The sequence below is a fragment of the Thamnophis elegans genome, chromosome 15 (assembly GCF_009769535.1).
Source record: "Thamnophis elegans isolate rThaEle1 chromosome 15, rThaEle1.pri, whole genome shotgun sequence".
In the NCBI taxonomy this organism is placed as follows: Eukaryota; Metazoa; Chordata; class Lepidosauria; order Squamata; family Colubridae; genus Thamnophis; species Thamnophis elegans.
In genome coordinates, this window is record NC_045555.1 from 47,655,843 (window position 1) to 47,675,350 (window position 19,508).

Genomic DNA, 19,508 nt, shown 5'->3' on the forward strand with positions numbered 1-19,508 from the left:
GGTTTTTATCTTTCTGGGCGTTGATGGCAAGAGGAACTGATGTAATTACTACTTAATACAATAGGATATAGGCTATGTAATAGTATACATGTGATTATATGTTATGAAAATGGAAAATAAAAACTTTCTATGGATATGGAAGCATAAATACCATCAACATAGAATGGAGTTTGCTCAGAAGCGGAAATACACCAAGTGAATGAGAGGAGGAGTGGGAAACAGAGGAGAGAAGAAAGATAGGAAGAGAGGGATAGGAGAGAGGGTAAGGGGGGAAGATGAGGAGGATAAGGAGGAGTGGAATGAGGAGAGAGGAGAAGGAGAAAGGAAGGGGAAGTAGACTAGAAAAGGATGATGGAGGGAAGAAAGGAGGTAGGAGAGAGGCAGAAGAAAGAGGTGTATGGAGAGCAGAAGAGCTAATGATGGGTTTTTATCTTTCTGGGCGTTGATGGCAAGAGGAACTGATGTAATTACTACTTAATACAATAGGATATTGGCTATGGAATAGTATACATGTGATTATATGTTATGAAAATGGAAAATAAAAACTTTCCATGGATATGGAAGCATAAATACCATCAACATAGAATGGAGTTTGCTCAGAAGCGGAAATACACCAATGGGAGGAAGAGTGGGAAACAGAAGAGAGAAGAAAGATGGGAAGAAAGGGATAGGAGAGAGGGTGAGGGGGGAAGATGAGGAGGATAAGGAGGAGTAGAATGAAGAGAGAGGAGAAGGAGAAAGGAAGGGGAAGTAGAGTAGAAAAGGATGATGGAGGGAAGAAAGGAGGTAGGAGAGAGGTAGAAGAAAGAGAGGTGTACGGAGAGCAGAAGAGCCAATAATGGGTTTTTATCTTTCTGGGCGTTGATGACAAGAGGAACTGATGTAATTACTACTTAATACAATAGGATATTGGCTATGTAATAGTATACATGTGATTATATGCTGTGAAAATGGAAAATAAAAAAAGTATATTTCAAAAAAAATAAAAGATAATATAGAAGATTCCTTCCAATAGAAGAATACATGTGTAGTTCAGGGTTGAACAGTGGTCTTTGGTGCTCTCTAAAATGATTATTTCCTTGTAGACATTTGGTTACCCAACTAGGCAACTTTTTCAGTTCTAATGAGTGTAGGGTTTTCCCCCCTGTTTATATACAGTAGCTTTGCCCTGCAAATGTTGATGAGGCTTGTCCTCTGGGTGCTGTAAATGGGTTGTATCTCCCAACCATATAAAAACAGCACCCACAAAGGCAACATTGCCACTATGTGTTGAAGGATCTTTGTGACATAAGCTAAATGCAGGGATCTGCAAGCCAGGGGAGAAAAAAAACAAGATTTAAAACATGCTGAGACAATCCTGTAACTCAATTTATAATTTATTGAGATATGGGCATATACTGCCAGGAAAGAGAAAGAGCTTATTTCAGTGGCATTCATTTGGCAAACTAATTGTCAGGCAATAACCTTTAAAGCTGCAGACGGGGTTCAAAGCAGGGCAGTTAAAAGCACTTTAAATATAGGTTAGGGAGACTCAGAAATGCAGAATTTAGAGCTAAATTTCTACTTGGAGAAAATCTCAACTTGAATAGAGGGAAAATTAGAAGATAGAAGAGACTGAAATTATACCTTTCTTGAATCTGGGCTCAGCAAGGTTTTGCAAAAGCTAAGTCTGGGCACAATGCCTAGGAAACAAGAAAGGGGATTGGTTGGAAGTGTGAGTAGCAACGCAAGCACAGCAGCAATCACGAGGAAGGAGCAGTGGGGTTTAGCATCTTATATTTATTTATATGATTTATCTAACCGCCCATCGTACCCGGTGACTCTGGGTGGTGTTGGAGGATTGAGAGCACAAGAACCACAAAATAGCAATAGCAGTTAGACTTATATACCGCTTCACAGGGCTTTCAGCCCTCTCTAAGCGGTTTACAGAGTCAGCATATCGCCCCCAACAACAATCCGGGTCCTCATTTTACCCACCTCGGAAGGATGGAAGGCTGAGTCAACCCTGAGCCGGTGAGATTTGAACCGCCGAACTGCAGAACTGCAGTCAGCTGAAGTGGCCTGCAGTACTGCACCCTAACCACTGCGCCACCTCGGCTCTTGCATGGGAAGTTCACTAGCCAGCCTAGCCTAGTGAAAAACCAGCATCTGCGGTGAGATCTAAAAACCTATTCCATTCAAAGTCCCATTTGTTGATATCCCCAACAATTAATGATTGAGCAGAGCTCAGTTCTCATTGACTTCAGAAATGAATGCACATCATTAATCCATCTATTGTGTAACTCTTGAAGTCTATTCATCCATGCACAATGGAGAGAATGTAGCATGACATGCACAGAAAGATATATGAACGCGACGGTGTGAGAGAACAATGCCTTCTGCTTAGCATAATTACATAGCAGAAAGATAAGGGTAGAACAGCAAGTTTCCTTCCATTGATGCATCACTTCTAACTACCTGATACCCAATATTACTAGTCTCAGATGATCACTGCCACCGTCGTGCATATATTCACTTTCGGTTGTCCTAAATCAGTGGTTTCTCAAACTTGGCAACTTTAAGATGTGTGGACTTCAATTCCCATGTTTCCCAACCAGCATGGTTGGCTGAAGAATTCTGGGACTTGAAGTCCGCACATCTTAACGCTACAAGTTTGAGAAACTCTGCTCTAAATCGTGAGTGTCAAACTCGATCGTGTCATGTGACGTATTGTGATATATTTTTTTTTAGCTTGGGTGGGCATGGCCAGACTGGGACTCATCTGCCCCATCAGGCCACCAGTTTGACAGGCCTGCTCTAAATGATAATAAACATAAATGGAATAAATAAATGTTGATCTTTGAAAGCCCTCTATAAATTTCATTCCATATTCATTTTGCTCTTTCAGAGCCGAGGTGGCGCAGTGGTTAAATGCAGCACTGCAGGCTACTTCAGCTGACTGTTATCTGCAGTTCGGCTGTTCAAATCTCACCGGCTCAGGGTTGACTCAGCCTTCCATCCTTCCGAGGTGGGTAAAATGAGGACCCGGATTGTTGTTGGGGGCGATACGCTGACTCTGTAAACCGCTTAGAGAGAGCTGTAAAGCACTATGAAGCGGTATATAAGTCTAACTGCTATTGCTATTCTTGTTCTTCATTCATCTTTTTCTTTCTTTCTTTTTTGCCTGACTCTAGATTCTTCTGATTATGTTTGTCATTAAAGGATATAAATAAAAATAATATATAACTACAATCTGACATTAAGGACTTTGTAATTTCTGTCTAAAATGAATGAATAGCAAAAGAAAAAAAACCCATGGAAATTCTACACTATGCCAGTTATCTCTACTTAAAATATGACTGTTATTCAGATAATTTCTCATTCAAATTTATCCAAGGTTGTTTTCCGTTGCAATTTTGTGTTGCTAATCACCTGGAAACATGTAGCTGACATCTGGATCAAATATTCTGAATTATAGGAACCTGCCCATTTCTTTTAAATGTAGAATGAAATTATTTTCTCTGTGATGCTTTTCAAATGTTAACATTTCTTGGGAGCTGTAAATAAATTATTTGATTTGATGTATATATTTTGTTTAATCTTAGTCTCCAGTCAAACCAGGGAAACAAGAAGCGGAAATCTAACTAAGTCCCTAAAATGTCATGCTGAGTGTTTGTTTCGTGACCCTGTAAGCAGAAACATTTGTAGAGTGACATTTAATCACTGGAATCAACTGAGGACAATTTCCCAAACAACTCACTTGAGAAAATCGTTGAATGTTGTAGATTAAGGGGTGATCAGGATGTTGCAGAGCTTCTAGAAGTTGTACAGTTGAATCTATTACATCAATCATTAAGAAGCTTTATTTACAGAAACATTTGTAAATCTTTATGCCTGCCTATTTGACCTATACACTCCCCCTCCCCATTGGTTTGTGGGGTTTTTGCCTCTATAAACTGTGTAGAAGGAGGCACTCATATTCACTTGAGAAATAGAGAGATGATTAGATAGATAGATGATAGATAAATGATAGATAGATAGATAGATAGATAGATGATAGATAGATAGATGATAGATAGATAGATGATAGATAGATAGATAGATAGATAGATAGATAGATAGATAGATAGATAGATAGATAGATAGATAGATAGATAGGAGAGATGAGCTAGATGATAGAGAGATGAAAGAGAGAGATTAGATAAATAGATAGGTGGGTGGGTAGGTAGGTAGGTAGGTAGGTAGGTAGGTAGGTAGGTAGATAGATAGATAGATAGATAGATAGATAGATAGATAGATAGATAGATAGATAGATAGATAGATAGATGATATAGAGATAGATATGATGATAGTGAGACAAGATAGATAGATAGATAGATAGATAGATAGATAGATAGATAGATAGATAGATAGATAGATAGATGATATAGAGATAGATATGATGATAGTGAGACAAGATAGATAGATAGATAGATAGATAGATAGATAGATAGATAGATAGATAGATAGATAGATAGATAGATAAAGATAGATAATAGATAGATAGATAGATAGATAGATAGATAGATAGATAGATAGATAGATAGATAGATAGATAGATAGATAGATAGATAAAGATAGATGATAGCTAGATAGCTAGATAGCTAGATGGCTAGATAGATAGATAGATAGATAGATAGATAAAGATAGATGATAGCTAGATAGCTAGATAGCTAGATGGCTAGATAGCAAGATAGCTAGATAGCTAGATGATAGCTAGATGATAGATAGATAGATAGATAGATAGATAGATAGATAGATAGATAGATAGATAGATAGATAGGAGAGATGAGCTAGATGATAGAGAGATGAAAGAGAGAGATTAGATAAATAGATAGGTGGGTAGGTAGGTAGGTAGGTAGGTAGGTAGGTAGATAGATAGATAGATAGATAGATAGATAGATAGATAGATAGATAGATAGATGATATAGAGATAGATATGATGATAGTGAGACAAGATAGATAGATAGATAGATAGATAGATAGATAGATAGATAGATAGATAGATAGATAAAGATAGATAATAGATAGATAGATAGATAGATAGATAGATAGATAGATAGCTAAAGATAGATGATAGATAGATAGATAGATAGATAGATAGATAGATAGATAGATAGATAGATAGATAGATGATATAGAGATAGATATGATGATAGTGAGACAAGATAGATAGATAGATAGATAGATAGATAGATAGATAGATAGATAGATAGATAGATAGATAGATAGATAGATAGATAGATAAATATAGATAATAGATAGATAGATAGATAGATAGATAGATAGATAGATAGATAGATAGATAGATAGATAGATAGATAAAGATAGATGATAGCTAGATAGCTAGATGGCTAGATAGATAGATAGATAGATAAAGATAGATGATAGCTAGATAGCTAGATAGCTAGATGGCTAGATAGCAAGATAGCTAGATAGCTAGATGATAGATAGATAGATAGATAGATAGATAGATAGATAGATAGATAGATAGATAGATAGATAGATAGATAGATAGGAGAGATGAGCTAGATGATAGAGAGAGATTAGATAAATAGATAGGTGGGTAGGTAGGTAGGTAGGTAGGTAGGTAGGTAGGTAGATAGATGATAGATAGATAGATAGATAGATAGATAGATAGATAGATAGATAGATAGATAGATAGATGATATAGAGATCGATATGATGATAGTGAGACAAGATAGATAGATAGATAGATAGATAGATAGATAGATAGATAGATAGATAGATAGATAGATAGATAGATAGATAAAGATAGATAATAGATAGATAGATAGATAGATAGATAGATAGATAGATAGATAGATAGATAGATAGATAGATAGATAGATAGATAGATAGATAGATAAAGATAGATGATAGATGATAGATAGATAGATAGATAGATAGATAGATAGATAGATAGATAGATAGATAGATAGATAGATGATATAGAGATAGATATGATGATAGTGAGACAAGATAGATAGATAGATAGATAGATAGATAGATAGATAGATAGATAGATAGATAGATAGATAAAGATAGATAATAGATAGATAGATAGATAGATAGATAGATAGATAGATAGATAGATAGATAGATAGATAGATAGATAGATAGATAGATAGATAAAGATAGATAATAGATAGATAGATAGATAGATAGATAGATAGATAGATAGATAGATAGATAGATAGATAGATAGATAGATAGATAGATAGATAGATAGATAGATAAAGATAGATGATAGATAGATAGATAGATGATAGATAGATAGATAGATAGATAGATAGATAGATAGATAGATAGATAGATAGATAGATAGATAGATAGATAAAGATAGATGATAGATAGATAGATAGATAGATAGATAGATAGATAGATAGATAGATAGATAGATAGATAGATAGATAGATAAAGATAGATGATAGATAGATAGATAGATAGATAGATAGATAGATAGATAGATAGATAGATAGATAGATAGATAGATAGATAGAGAAACTTTTGTTAAATTTATGTCCATGCACCTGCAAAGTGACAAAAGGAGGAATATATATGCCAGTCATTATGCTGATTTCAGCATGCTTGAGACAGATAGACAGGTAGGCAGGCAGGTAGGCAGGCAGACCGATATGTATGTACTTATCTATCATGTATGTATATAGATATAGATAAGTATAAAAAAGAAATCCCTTCAGATTTTACTCCACTAGTTGTTGCTGAGTCTAGGGCTGGCACTCATCAGCATTTCAAGACCATTGGGCCAGCACATTTCTGTGGTCATCTGGCCATCATGATGTCATGGAGTGCTGTTACCACCCCACCAAATTGATACCTATTTAGCTGTCATGTTAGCTGCTGAGCCACCACAACACCCATAGATACTGTAAACATAGATTCTAAGAATTTGGAGAAAGAGCAGGGTGTAAATGAAGTTTCCAAATTAACTCTCAAATGTTAAAGTATATTCCCTCCCTTCCTTTTATCTTCAAGTAATTGTTGATTCTTGATGACTGCAAAATCCCGTCAGTTTTCTTGGCAAGATCGTTCAGAAACAGTTTGGTCTTGACTTCTTCCTTGGGCTGAGAGAAAGGGACTGGCCAAAGTTCACCCATCTTTGGGGGGCATTTGCCCAGGTACGCCTGGTGCACCAGTTGCGCCCCTACCTGAACCGGGAGGCTCTCACAACAGTCACTCGTGCCCTTGTGACCTCTAGGCTGGAATACTGCAATGTGCTCTACATGGGGCTGCCCTTGAAGAGTATTCGGCGACTTCAGCTGGTCCAGAATGCGGCCGCGCGAGCGATTGTGGGTGCACCTCGTTTCACCCACATAACACCTATCCTCCGCGAGCTGCACTGGCTACCTGTCGATCTCCGGGTGCGCTTCAAGGTGCTACTTGCCACCTACAAAGCCCTTCATGGTAGTGGACCTGGGTACTTGAGAGACTGCCTACTGCCAATCACCTCCACTCGACCAATTAGATCCCATAGATTAGGCCTCCTCCGAGTTCCATCTGCCGGTGAATGTCGACTGGCAACTACGCGGAGGAGAGCCTTCTCAGTGGTAGCTCCGACCCTCTGGAACGATGTCCCCGTGGAGATTCGTACCCTCACCACCCTCCAGGCCTTCTGCACAGCCCTCAAAACCTGGCTATCCCGTCAGGCCTGGGGTTAAAGACCGTAACCCACCCGAATGGTATGAATGTTGTGTTCTTAATGATGTACTGTCTTATGTGTTAATTTGTTTGTTTTCCCCTTCCTTCGAATTGTAAGCCGCCCTGAGTCCCCCCCAGGGAAAAGGGCGGCATATAAATAAACTATTCATTCATTCATTCATTCATTCATTCATTCATTCATCTGGCTTCGTTCTGAAGGCAGGACTAGAATTCACAGTTTCTAGCTAGTTTCTAGCCTGGTTACCTTGATCACTCCACCATCCTGTGTTGCAGAACTGAATTAGTCCAGGTTTAAATATCCAGTCAGTCATGAACTGTAGATGGCAAAACATTTGTTTGCCAATAGTAATTGTGTCTATAAGATTTGAAATGAGCATTAACCCATGATTTCTATATTTTAAGTTTGTGCATCCTTGAAAAGAAAAAAATGTTTAATGACTTCAACAAACCTGCTAACCTTGAAGGGAAAGTTAACTGAAAAATATTTTAATTTGATTAGCTTATCACTTCTTGAACACCAAAGAGTTTGATGGAAAGGAAGAGGGTTTTAAATGCACCAAGCTTTGTATAATAAAGGAGTAGGAAAAAAGTAAAGAATATCTTTTCCAACCTTCTAGCTGTCAAAAATAGATCATGAGTCTAACATGAATTATATAGTTTCAGTAAAACAGATCATCTGAAAAAGCCTTCAGCTCAAAAATATATTGGGCTAGTAATCTTAAAGTTGTTCCAAATGATCAGGAGTAAGAAGCAATGTAATACTGGGCAACTTTATGGCAAGATTATTCTGGTGAATCCTCTGCCTGTGAAAAATTCTCTGAAATATTGCCATCTGATGTTATCTGCAGTTCAGCGGTTCTAATCTCACCGGCTCAGGGTTGACTCAGCCTTCCATCCTTCCGAGGTGGGTGAAAGGAGGACCCGGATAGTTGTTGGGGGTGATGTGCTGACTCTGTAAACCACTTAGAGAGGGCTGAAAGCCCTATGAAGCGGTATATAAGTCTAATTGCTATTGCTATAAACACCCACCTTACCTCCCTTGGAGACCTAATTGCCAAATGCAGAGCAAGGCCAAACTTAGTACAGAGTCAAACAGAACTTTTCAAAACTTGATCCGACTGGATCAGCGGTTCTCAACCTGTGGGTCGGGACCCCTTTGGGGGTCGAACGACCCTTTCACAGGGGTCACCTAAGACCATTGGAAAACACGTATTTTCAAAAAAATGCGGAAAACATAAAATAATTTTATGGTTGGGGGCCACCACAACATGAGGTAGCGCAGTGGTTAGGGTGCAGTACTGCAGGCCACTTCAGCTGACTGTTATCTGCAGTTCAGCGGTTCAAATCTCACCGGCTCAAGGTTGACTCAGCCTTCCATCCTTCCGAGGTGGGTGAAATGAGGACCCAGACTGTGGGGGCGATATGCTGACTCTGTAAACCGCTTAGAGAGGGCTGAAAGCCCTATGAAGCGGTATATAAGTCTAACTCCTATTGCTATTGCTATGAGGAACTGTATTAAAGGGTCATGGTATTAGGAAGGTTGAGACCCACTGGACTAGATGAACTAATTGTTTCCTGCAAAAGCTCTTCTTTTATGGGAGGAGCCAATTATCTCCAAGTCTTACTCTGAACCCTGTTTTCTTAATTGTTCTTGCCTTCCGGCAGCTCTGTACATGCACACACACACACACACACTGGGAATAGGCTCCAGCTGTTCTTCTGCCTTGCTGATGTCATACTCCGGAGGCTCCAAAGGCAGCAAATAACTACCAGATGGCCTTGGTCCCCTCTCTGCCTCTGATGCAGAGCACTCATCCGAGCCTTCCCCAGACTCCAGGACTGGCCCATGTTCCTCCCCAACCTTCTCACTGTCTGAATCTGCTGCCAGCTCTGCTGGTAGGCCACAATGACGAATGAAATCTCCTGTGTTGGATGTAAATAAAGGAGCACATTGTAACAAATCTACATGAGTTTCAATTAAAAAAAAATCTAAATGATATAAGTAACACGCATGAATTTAATATTGGTACCGAGCAACCGCTTGTAGCACATCATTTATTTCTGGAAGTTAGAGAGGACCTCATCAGTCAGGAGTGATGGAGCAAAGCAGAACCACAAATGAGTAATGAAAGGCCATCAAAAGAAATAAATAAGGGATCCAAAACTTAGCCTGGTGAATAGGCTCTCTTTATGCAACACCAGTTTTAGCCAGCATTGATTGCCTGTTAACATTTTACACTAAATGTTAAATTAATACAGGAGCTGCTTATGAGTTAGTTGTAGAAACTTTCCTAATATTTAGCTTACTGGCAATAGAAAAAAAAATTAGTCATAGGGCTTAAATATCATCCTGAGGGGAAAATTTTTGGTTCTGGGCTAAGGTGACCAGATTTTAACATTGGTAAAGTGGGACACCATTGACCGGGGGGGGGGGGTTGTTTTCTTGATTAATTTTTTTTTAAAAAAATCAGGACTTTTTAAAAATGCCGCGGGACGCAGGACAAATTAGTGAAAAGTGAGACTGTCCCACCAAAAGCGGGACATCTGGTCACCTTATTCTGCGCCCAACCATCTTGTGGATGATCCTTTTTGATTAATCTAATCAATTAATTGGCTGCACATCTTACCTAAGAGCCAAGGTGGCGCAGTGGTTAAATGCAGCACTGCAGGCTGACTGCTAGATCAGCAGTTCAGCGGTTCAAATCTCACCGGCTCAGGGTTGACTCAGCCTTCCATCCTTCCGAGGTGGGTAAAATGAGGATCCGGATTGTTGTTGGGGGCAATATGCTGACTCTGTAAACCGCTTAGAGAGGGCTGAAAGCCCTATGAAGCGGTATATAAGTCTACTGTTATTGCTATTATTGCTATTATTACCATAGGGTAATTCTGGGCAGCTTATAGTTACATATAGAGTTAAAACAAAACAAAAACCCCATAAAAATGGCCCTTTACGGCTCTTTTAATGGCCATAAACTATATATTATTTTCTGCAGTGTAGCACACAATTCACATTTTTTAACTGAATGCTTTCCTGAGGTTGCAGTTATACAGGGCAAGAATGAATAATCAACTGGCAAGAAACTAAAAAATCAATATTTGTGATTGCAGAAGGGTTTATTTAGTTTTCCCTTTCCTTCTTCCTTTTTAATGAGGTCCTTTTTTATTGAAGGATAAGAAATTCTTGTTATTCTTTGTTTGGTAATGCTTCCCAAAACACCCTCTTGTGTAGCACTGTGAAATGATAAATTCCTCTTATTCATCATTGCCCCTTCTGTGGCCATTTGGGTGTATCCACAGGTGGTAATTGTGGCAAGGAATACTTTTGAATGGTTACGGCTATGGCACCACGGGTGACCCTTCCTGAATCAGGCAGACATTGTGTCAACACTGAAATGAACCTGGTTGAAGCCATCTTGTGCTGTCTCATAGTTGCCACAAACTCTGAGAGGGGGGAAGGGAGAGAGGAAAATAGATATGCTTGCTAATAGTCAAAACAAAAAGTTTTCTTGTGGGAACCAAGGTCATCCCAACAGGTGGCAGCTGAGGGAGGAGAGGAGTGACCAAGCACCCTGCCAGCTATTCAAATTGGACAATGTGACTGGTGACATCTGGGGGGGGGGGATATTTGCTCTTTTAACTGGGGAAAACCCGTGGGAAGTTTTAGAGTTGGTTTTCACTAGCTGTGCTGACATGATGTATCCAATAAGGGTTTTTTGCCTTGTATTTTGCCTTGTACAGGAGCCGAGGTGGCGCAGTGGTTAGGGTGCAGTACTGCAGGCCACTTCAGCTGACTGTTATCTGCAGTTCAGCGGTTCTAATCTCACTGGCTCAAGGTTGACTTAGGGTTAGGGTTAGGTTTAGAGTTAGGTTTAGGGTTAGGGTTAGGGTTAGGTTTAGGTTTAGAGCGCGCTTCTGTCGGCGCGCTGTTGTTGGCGTGCTTCTGCAATCATTCGTTGGCACGATTTCGAACTTGTGGTTTTTCCCCAGCGGTTTTGTCGGCGCGCTTTTGTCAAGTGTGCATTTGTCAGTGAACCACGTAGCTCACATCAGGGGTGAAATCCACTTACCTTTGCTACCAATTCGGTAGCAATGTGAGTGAGCACGTTCTCCCGAACTGGTAGTTTAAAAAATGCTTTAAAAAAAACTTTAAAAAGTTCTGACGATCAGCTGTGTGACAATCAGCTGATCTGTGCGATTGTCGGAACTTTAAAAAAAAAACTTTTTAAAGCATTTTTTAACTACCAGTTAGCATTTTTACTACTGGTTCAGGTGAGCTGACCTGAACCAATAGCATTTCGTCTCTGGCTTACATCTGTTACAGTTTAGGCTGTGTAGATATCCAAGTGAGGAAGGGCACTTCTAGCGTACATACTAGGCACCTCTGTGCATAGAACACTTGCCTGTGTTGAGAAACCGATTGAAAATATTTAGCATGTATTTATTACATTTTAATTTGCAGGGATATTAGGTTCACCTACATATTCTGTGACAATAAATAAAGTTCTAGAAAGGTCAGATAGGTTTTGTGAATCTTCCTTTACAAGGCACGAAATATGCCATTACCTGCATAGTAGCCACATTCTCTATTGTTCCAATAAAAACAAGACGTAGCTTAATTTTTATTTAAGATCTTAATATGCAGATTTGTAATCACTTAAGATAAATAATTTAAGTAATGTGCCTTTTCCCATTACAGCCTGTAGTATTTTAGCCTCATGTTTGCAGTGTTTATTATTATAGCTCATTACACTACTTTATGTTGCATTTTACTAGGGAGACTTTCTGCTATGCTGGTATTTTCCCTTATTCGTTTTGACCTGATTTGTTGCGTTGCATATATTCTATATTTTTACTGTCCATTGACTGAATAAATTTACTGGTACTTGTGCATAAAAACCACTTTTTAAAATATTCTAGTCATACACATGTACACTTAAAACAACGCTTAATGTTGTAGTTGTGTGTGCATGCACACTCACCAGGGACGTGCAGTCACTAGAGGCAGGGGAGGCGTGGCCTCACCAGTCATGAGGAAAAGGAAAGAATTTTAAAGAATTTTTAAAAAATAATTAAAGCCAAGGTAGTTGCTACCAGATTCACAGTGACTTGGAACAGTGCTTTGTGTTAACCATAGGAGGAGGCCAGAGAAATAGGGGCCTCCTGTGCATAAGGAATTTTTCGCTTTTTAAGAGTTAAGCAAGGGTTAACAAGCAAAAAATTTCGTATGCAAAGGAGGCACGTGTTCTCTCGCCTCCTGTAGAGGGCATTTTTAGAGGCTTTTTAGAGTTCTCTGGGAGCAACTAGCTCAGTCTGACAGAGCTCTGGCCTTTCATGAGGGCAGGGCAGGCAGAAGCAGAGTTGAAATCGTCTCTGAAACAGCTGGAAAAAGGTCCGTGTGTGAGGAGGGGGGAGGAATTCAAAAAGTTTGATCGGAAGGCAGTAGGAGAAGGGGGTGGTATGGCAGAGGAGCTGCTTTCAAGCCTTTGGAAAATATATCCAATCCAACTTCTGTGTTTGTGTTTGAGAGTGAGTGAATGAGAGAGGGATCCAAGTTCTCTGTGTGCATGTGTCTGTTTGAGAGAGGGGGAGGGAGGGAGAGAGGGAGGAAGGAGGGGGAGGGAGAAAACTTATTTTGCAAGGGGGAAAAATGCTGTCGCTTTAAATCGGAACTGAGCATGCCTGGCTGTGGAATTCTGGGAGTTGAAATCCACAAGTCTAAAAAGCTGCCTCACCAGCCATAAAACTCACCGCACGTCATGCCGTTAAAAGCATTTTTTTACCATGTTATTGGCATCCTCTCTTGTGTAGCATCCTTGTGCAGTGCACAATTTGCACAGCAGCCCTGAAACCAAGGTTTGGATTTTTCAGACTTTTAATGATTGGCATCCTCTCCATGACCGTGAGAGCTATATTTTGCACAGACTGTTGTTGGGGGGGCGATATGCTGACTCTGTAAACCGCTTAGAGAGGGCTGAAAGCCCTATGAAGCGGTATATAAGTCTAACCGCTATTGCTATTGCTAACTGCTATTGCTAACCGACCACTGGACTGCTGGATCTACTTCTGATACCATATTTATATATTCATTAGATTCTTTTTAAATCCCTCTTTTACTTCTTTATAAGTAGCTCAAGGAGAAGGTGAAGATACCTACGGGAATGCTCCTTCCTCCTCCTATTTCCCCCACAAAAACCATGCCAGGTGAGTCAGGCTGAGAGAGAGTGACTGGCCCAAGGTTCACCCAGCCACCTTTCACATCCTAAGGCAGGACTAGAACACCCAGTCTCCTGGTTTCTAGGCTAGCACTTTAACCACTGAACCAAACTACCTGCCTCGTTTGCTGTTCTTTTCCTTCCTGAAACCCTGCTCTGCTGGGTTCCTGTTGCCGTGCCTTTTTCTACACAATCTCACCTCAGCAGCCATTTCAAAATGGAAGGGGATAACCTGATAATGATGTTCTTTTTTTTTTCCCCCACATAATATTTTTTTATTTCCATTTCATTCTATACAATCACATGTTTACTGTGCATAACCGGGGGATGTAACATTGAGTAATAAACACAGCCCTCACTTTTATAGAAAATGCCCCCTACAATACAAACCCAATATACCACCTTGGCCCACCATACACCCTCTTTCAACCCCCTCCAACTTTCATTCTTCCTTCTTACATACCCCTCTACTACCTACTTCCCCTCCCCCTCTATCGCTCCCTCTCTTCATCCATTCCCTCCCTTCCTTCTCCTCCTCCTCTCTCTCACCCTCTCCACCCTCCTTCTTCTTTCACTCAACTCCTCCCTCTTCGGTGTACTTCTATTGCCTTCCAATATATTCAGCTTGTTCTATTTTAACACTAACATTAAAAAGCCACAGTATACAAGTGCAATCATGTACTTTAGAATTTAACACATATTATATTTTCCCCCTCCCCCCCTCCCCCTAGAACCCCACCTCCCTTCCCTCCCCCCCGACTTCCCCCCCCCGACTTCCCAGAGCTAATGATGTTCTTAACACAGCGAGCCCCAAGCCTCAAGATCGGGAAGAAACCGTGGTCATTTTCTAGAAAAACGCCATGCCAAACTCCCTCCCCTCCCCACGAGGTGCTAATCTTTTCCCACTTGGCTGCCCTGCTGCCACAAGAAGATGGTTGAAGAGACTCCAGGGGCAACTGAATATGTGACTGAAGAAGAGGAAACAGCCCACTCTGGGCATCCCATGAATTTTGAGAATAGACCTCAGAAGCCTGGAGTGATTTGCATAGGCTAGTAGTTACAAATCAATTTATCCTGGCTCAGCATTTTATAGAGAGGTTTGCTCTCGAGTGCTTAAATTCGACTTTAACCCTGAAAACTCTGGTCTATCAGTGCAGGGATAATTGGATTTTTCACAGCAACACAGCGCAACACTTTCCAGCTTTGCAATCGCCTATTAGGATACACAATCCAGGGCCCATTTATACTCCCTAATTAATTTGAACAAAGTATGAGCTGTGTCTTCCTCTTTGTCTCTTCTGTTATCTCCCCATGTCTCAGAGATTGTCGATAATTAGTAAAGGGAGTTATAATTTCTTGCTGTGTTCCAGGTATACCTCTAGCCCTCGATTTACAACAATAGCAATAGCAATAGCAGTTAGACTTATATACCGCTTCATAGGGCTTTCAGCCCTCTCTAAGCGGTTTACAGAGTCAGCATATTTGCCCCCACAGTCTGGGTCCCCATTTCACCCACCTCCGAAGGATGGAAGGCTGAGTCAACCTTGAGCCGGTGAGATTTGAACAGCCGAACTACAGAGCTGCAGTCAATAGCAATAGCAATAGCAGTTAGACTTATATACCGCTTCATAGGGCTTTCAGCCCTCTCTAAGCGGTTTACAGAGTCAGCATATCGCCCCCAACAACAATCCGGGTCCTCATTTCACCCACCTCGGAAGGATGGAAGGCTGAGTCAACCTTGAGCCCGTGAGATTTGAACAGCCGAACTGCAGAACTGCAGTCAGCTGAAGTAGCCTGCAGTGCTGCATTTAACCACCGCACCACCTCGGCTCTTATAACAGTTCATTTAGTGACAGTTCGAAGTTACGATAGCACTGGAAAAAAGTGACCGATGACCGTTTTTCACAATTACGACCATTGCAGTATCCCCCCACCCACGGCTACCAAAATCCCGATGTTGGCCAACTGACTCATATTTATGACGGCTGCAGTGGGTCACCTTTTGTGACCTTCTGGAGAGCAAAGCCAGATTCGCTCAACAACCGTGTTCCTAATTGAACAACTGCAGTGATTCGCTTAACGAATGGGGCAAGAAAATGGGGCAAAATTCACTTAAGGACTGACTCGCTTAGCAACGGAAGCTCTGAGCTCAGCTGTGGTTGTAAATTGAGGAGTACCTGCCTTTCCTTTCCTTTCCTTCTATTCTTTGACTACAAAATTGATCTACAAAATTTGCCTCCACCGTGGAGGAGAAGATCCTACCTTCCGTAACCGGGTGATCTTCAAGGGTGATACAGTCCCCAGACAGAGGAAATATAGTTAGATATAGCAGACTTAATTTCTCATTGCTGTTCTCCAGTTTTATGTTTTTTTGGGGTTGTTTTTTTTAGCATTGCCTGGTAGCTTAATCCCAGGTTGACTCATTATCTTTTCTCAGAGGCTCACTATTATGTTTATTTCCCCTTGTGATAATTTATTTTATTTTTCTATCCCACACACGGAGTTTCTTTTAAGGTCACTCCCCTCCCTCCCCCCCTCTCCCCTCCGTGATCAAAATATCCCGAAGCTTTTACATTCTGAATTAATAAGAATAATCTTCCATGGGAATAAATCACACTTCACTCTCATATTGATTAACAAGTCCCTCTGTGTTAAATATTACATCCGTGCAGTGGCCCTACCTCCACGCTGAGTTGGAAGAAATTGCATAAAATTTTCATACGTTGGTTCCAGGAAAGGCCTGTTCAAGGCAGATTTCATTTCCATTTCCCAAGGGCACCGCTTGGCTCACTCTCCACAAAGCTTCTGCTAGATTTGGGCAGCTTTATTTTTAAAAACAATGTTTACAAGCTTCGATTTTTCACAAATCTATTCTGAATTCCACACACACAAAAAGTTAGATAAGAAGATATTAAAGAGTGTAACAAGAGGAAGGCGTTGGATAATTGCTTGTTACCACAAATCTTTTTTTAAAATCTTATATTCCAATCTTAGCTCCCTCCATTTACACTGTCAGTAGCCCAGAGAGCAACAGCTATGGCGTAAAAGAGACACCCGTTTCTCCAGGAACAGGAAAACTGTCTAGGAGGCATTGTCTTTTGGAGCTCAAAGTATTTAAATTCACAATTCCATAGAATATGACGTCAATTAGCACAAATTGCCCTTTTGTTATTTAATTTCTTTGGGATCAGTGGCTTTGCGAAATGCAAAGGTGTCCTTGTGTGCAGGGTTTTAAATCGTTGCCACTGTTGGGAGAAAAATCCGGTCCAGTTCTAAGCTGGGAGAAAGACACAGATAGCCAGAAACTTCAGGGACAGCAGCATGTTTCTGGGATGGCTGACAAAATGGGGTTGAGAGTAGGTGGGCTTTTATGCATTCCTTGTGATTAGAGAGTAGGTGGGCTTTCTGACTGAGATGCTTGCTCCTGTGCAAGAATATGACCTTCCATATTTTAATGGCTGTTGCCAGATTCTTATGGGGTCATATGAGTCAGGGGTGGTGTACACTTACCTTCCCTACCGGTTCAGAAATATGAGCACACGTGCCACCTCCGTGCATGCACAGTTCCTCCGCGCGTGCTCTTCTGGCATAAACAAAAAAATTGGCCTAAATGGGATGCCATAGAGCCGGGTGCGAGTGTGCGGAGCCACCCACAATTTTGGCTACTGGTTCAAGCGATCCAGTCCAAACCGGTAGAATACCACCTCTGGATCATAAAGGGCTGGTTCTAGAAGCAAGAGGGGAAATGCAAATCCTATGTGTTTTGTTTGTCTGAGCTAAGTCTGTCAGTGTGGACTCATTAGCAATAGCAATAGCAGTTAGACTTATATACCGCTTCATAGGGCTTTCAGCCCTCTCTAAGCGGTTTACAGAGTCAGCATATCGCCCCCAACAACAATCCGGGTCCTCATTTCACCCACCTCGGAAGGATGGAAGGATGAGTCAACCCTGAGCCGGTGAGATTTGAACCGCCGAACTGCAGAGCTGCAGTCAATAGCAATAGCAATAGCAGTTAGACTTATATACCGCTCCATAGGGCTTTCAGCCCTCTCTAAGCGGTTTACAGAGTCAGCATATCGCCCCCAACAACAATCCGGGTCCTCATTTCACCCACCTCGGAAGGATGGAAGGCTGAGTCAACCCTGAGCCGGTGAGATTTGAACTGCTGAACTGCAGATAACAGTCAGCTGAAGTGGCCTGCAGTACTGCACCCTAACCACTGTGCCACCTCGGCTCTTCTTTTTACTATGGGTTTGGGCATGCTCCCGCACGCATGACGCTTTTGCACATGCGCAGAAGCATCCGGGTGGATGGGCGGAGCCTCCCGCCACTGCTACTACTGGTTCGCCTGATCCACGCCGAACCGGGAGCAACCCACCTCTGGAGGACATGAGAGTTCAGTCCTTGTTGGATCCCTTACTTCCAAACTCTCCCCTCAAGTTCAGTGATTCGGAGGTGGCACATCATCTCCCTTGCCATATCTATGCTCGCTGTGCTGTCAGGCCGTGTGTGCCTTGCTGTGCAAGCCAAGGATTCTGTGTTCTGCTCTCATTTTTGGAACAGGATTTGTTCTTGTGCCTGTTCCAGCAATATGGTCTTCGGCTCTCTTTTCCAGGGCTTGTAACCTCCCACTGTTTCCTGTCAGTCAGCCCTCCTCCTGCTTTTTCTGGGGAGGCTCCATGTGCGGCTGCGTCTTGCGAAGCCACAAAAGGTATCTTTAACTCCATATTACTAAAACCATTAAACACACTGCATGCATAAGTAACCTACTTTTATGGCTGAGGGAGGCTTTGATGCCTCTTCAGTTTGAGGCAACAGCCACAGTTTTATTTCCATAAAGGTGTGCAGGAATTCCTGTAAACCTTTGTCATGCATCTATTGCTTGTAAGCAGTAGGGAATTGCACTGTGTATTATATGTGTGTGTGTGTTTGCATATAATCCCTAACAATATGCATCTTGTTGCTGTTCTGAACAGATCACAGATAGGAGTGATTTTCATATCCTCTACTATCATTTAGTGGATCAAAATTAACTGAAAGTATATGAAATGGCTTGGTGGGACTCAAAGGGGGACAGGGATTTTAAAATTAAGTTTGGATCTGCATAGCAATAGCACTTAGACTTATATACCGCTTCACAGTGCTTCACAGCCCTTTCTAGCAATAGCAATAGCAGTTAGACTTATATACCGCTTCATAGGGCTTTCAGCCCTCTCTAAGCGGTTTACAGAGTCAGTATATCGCCCCCACAGTCTGGGTCCTCATTTCACCCAGATAGATAGATAGATGATAGATGATAGATAGATAGATAGCAATAGCAGTTAGACTTATATACCGCTTCATAGGCCTCTCTAAGCGGTTTACAGAGTCAGCATATCGCCCCCAACAACAATCTGGGTCCTCATTTTACCCACCTCGGAAGGATGGAAGGCTGAGTCAACCCTGAGCCGGTGAGATTAGAACCGCTGAACTGCAGATAACAGTCAGCTGAAGTGGCCTGCAGTACTGCACCCTAACCACTGCGCCACCTCGGCTCTCTCTCTCTCTTTCTAAGCAGTTTACATAGTCAGCCTCTTGCCCCCAACAATCTGGGTC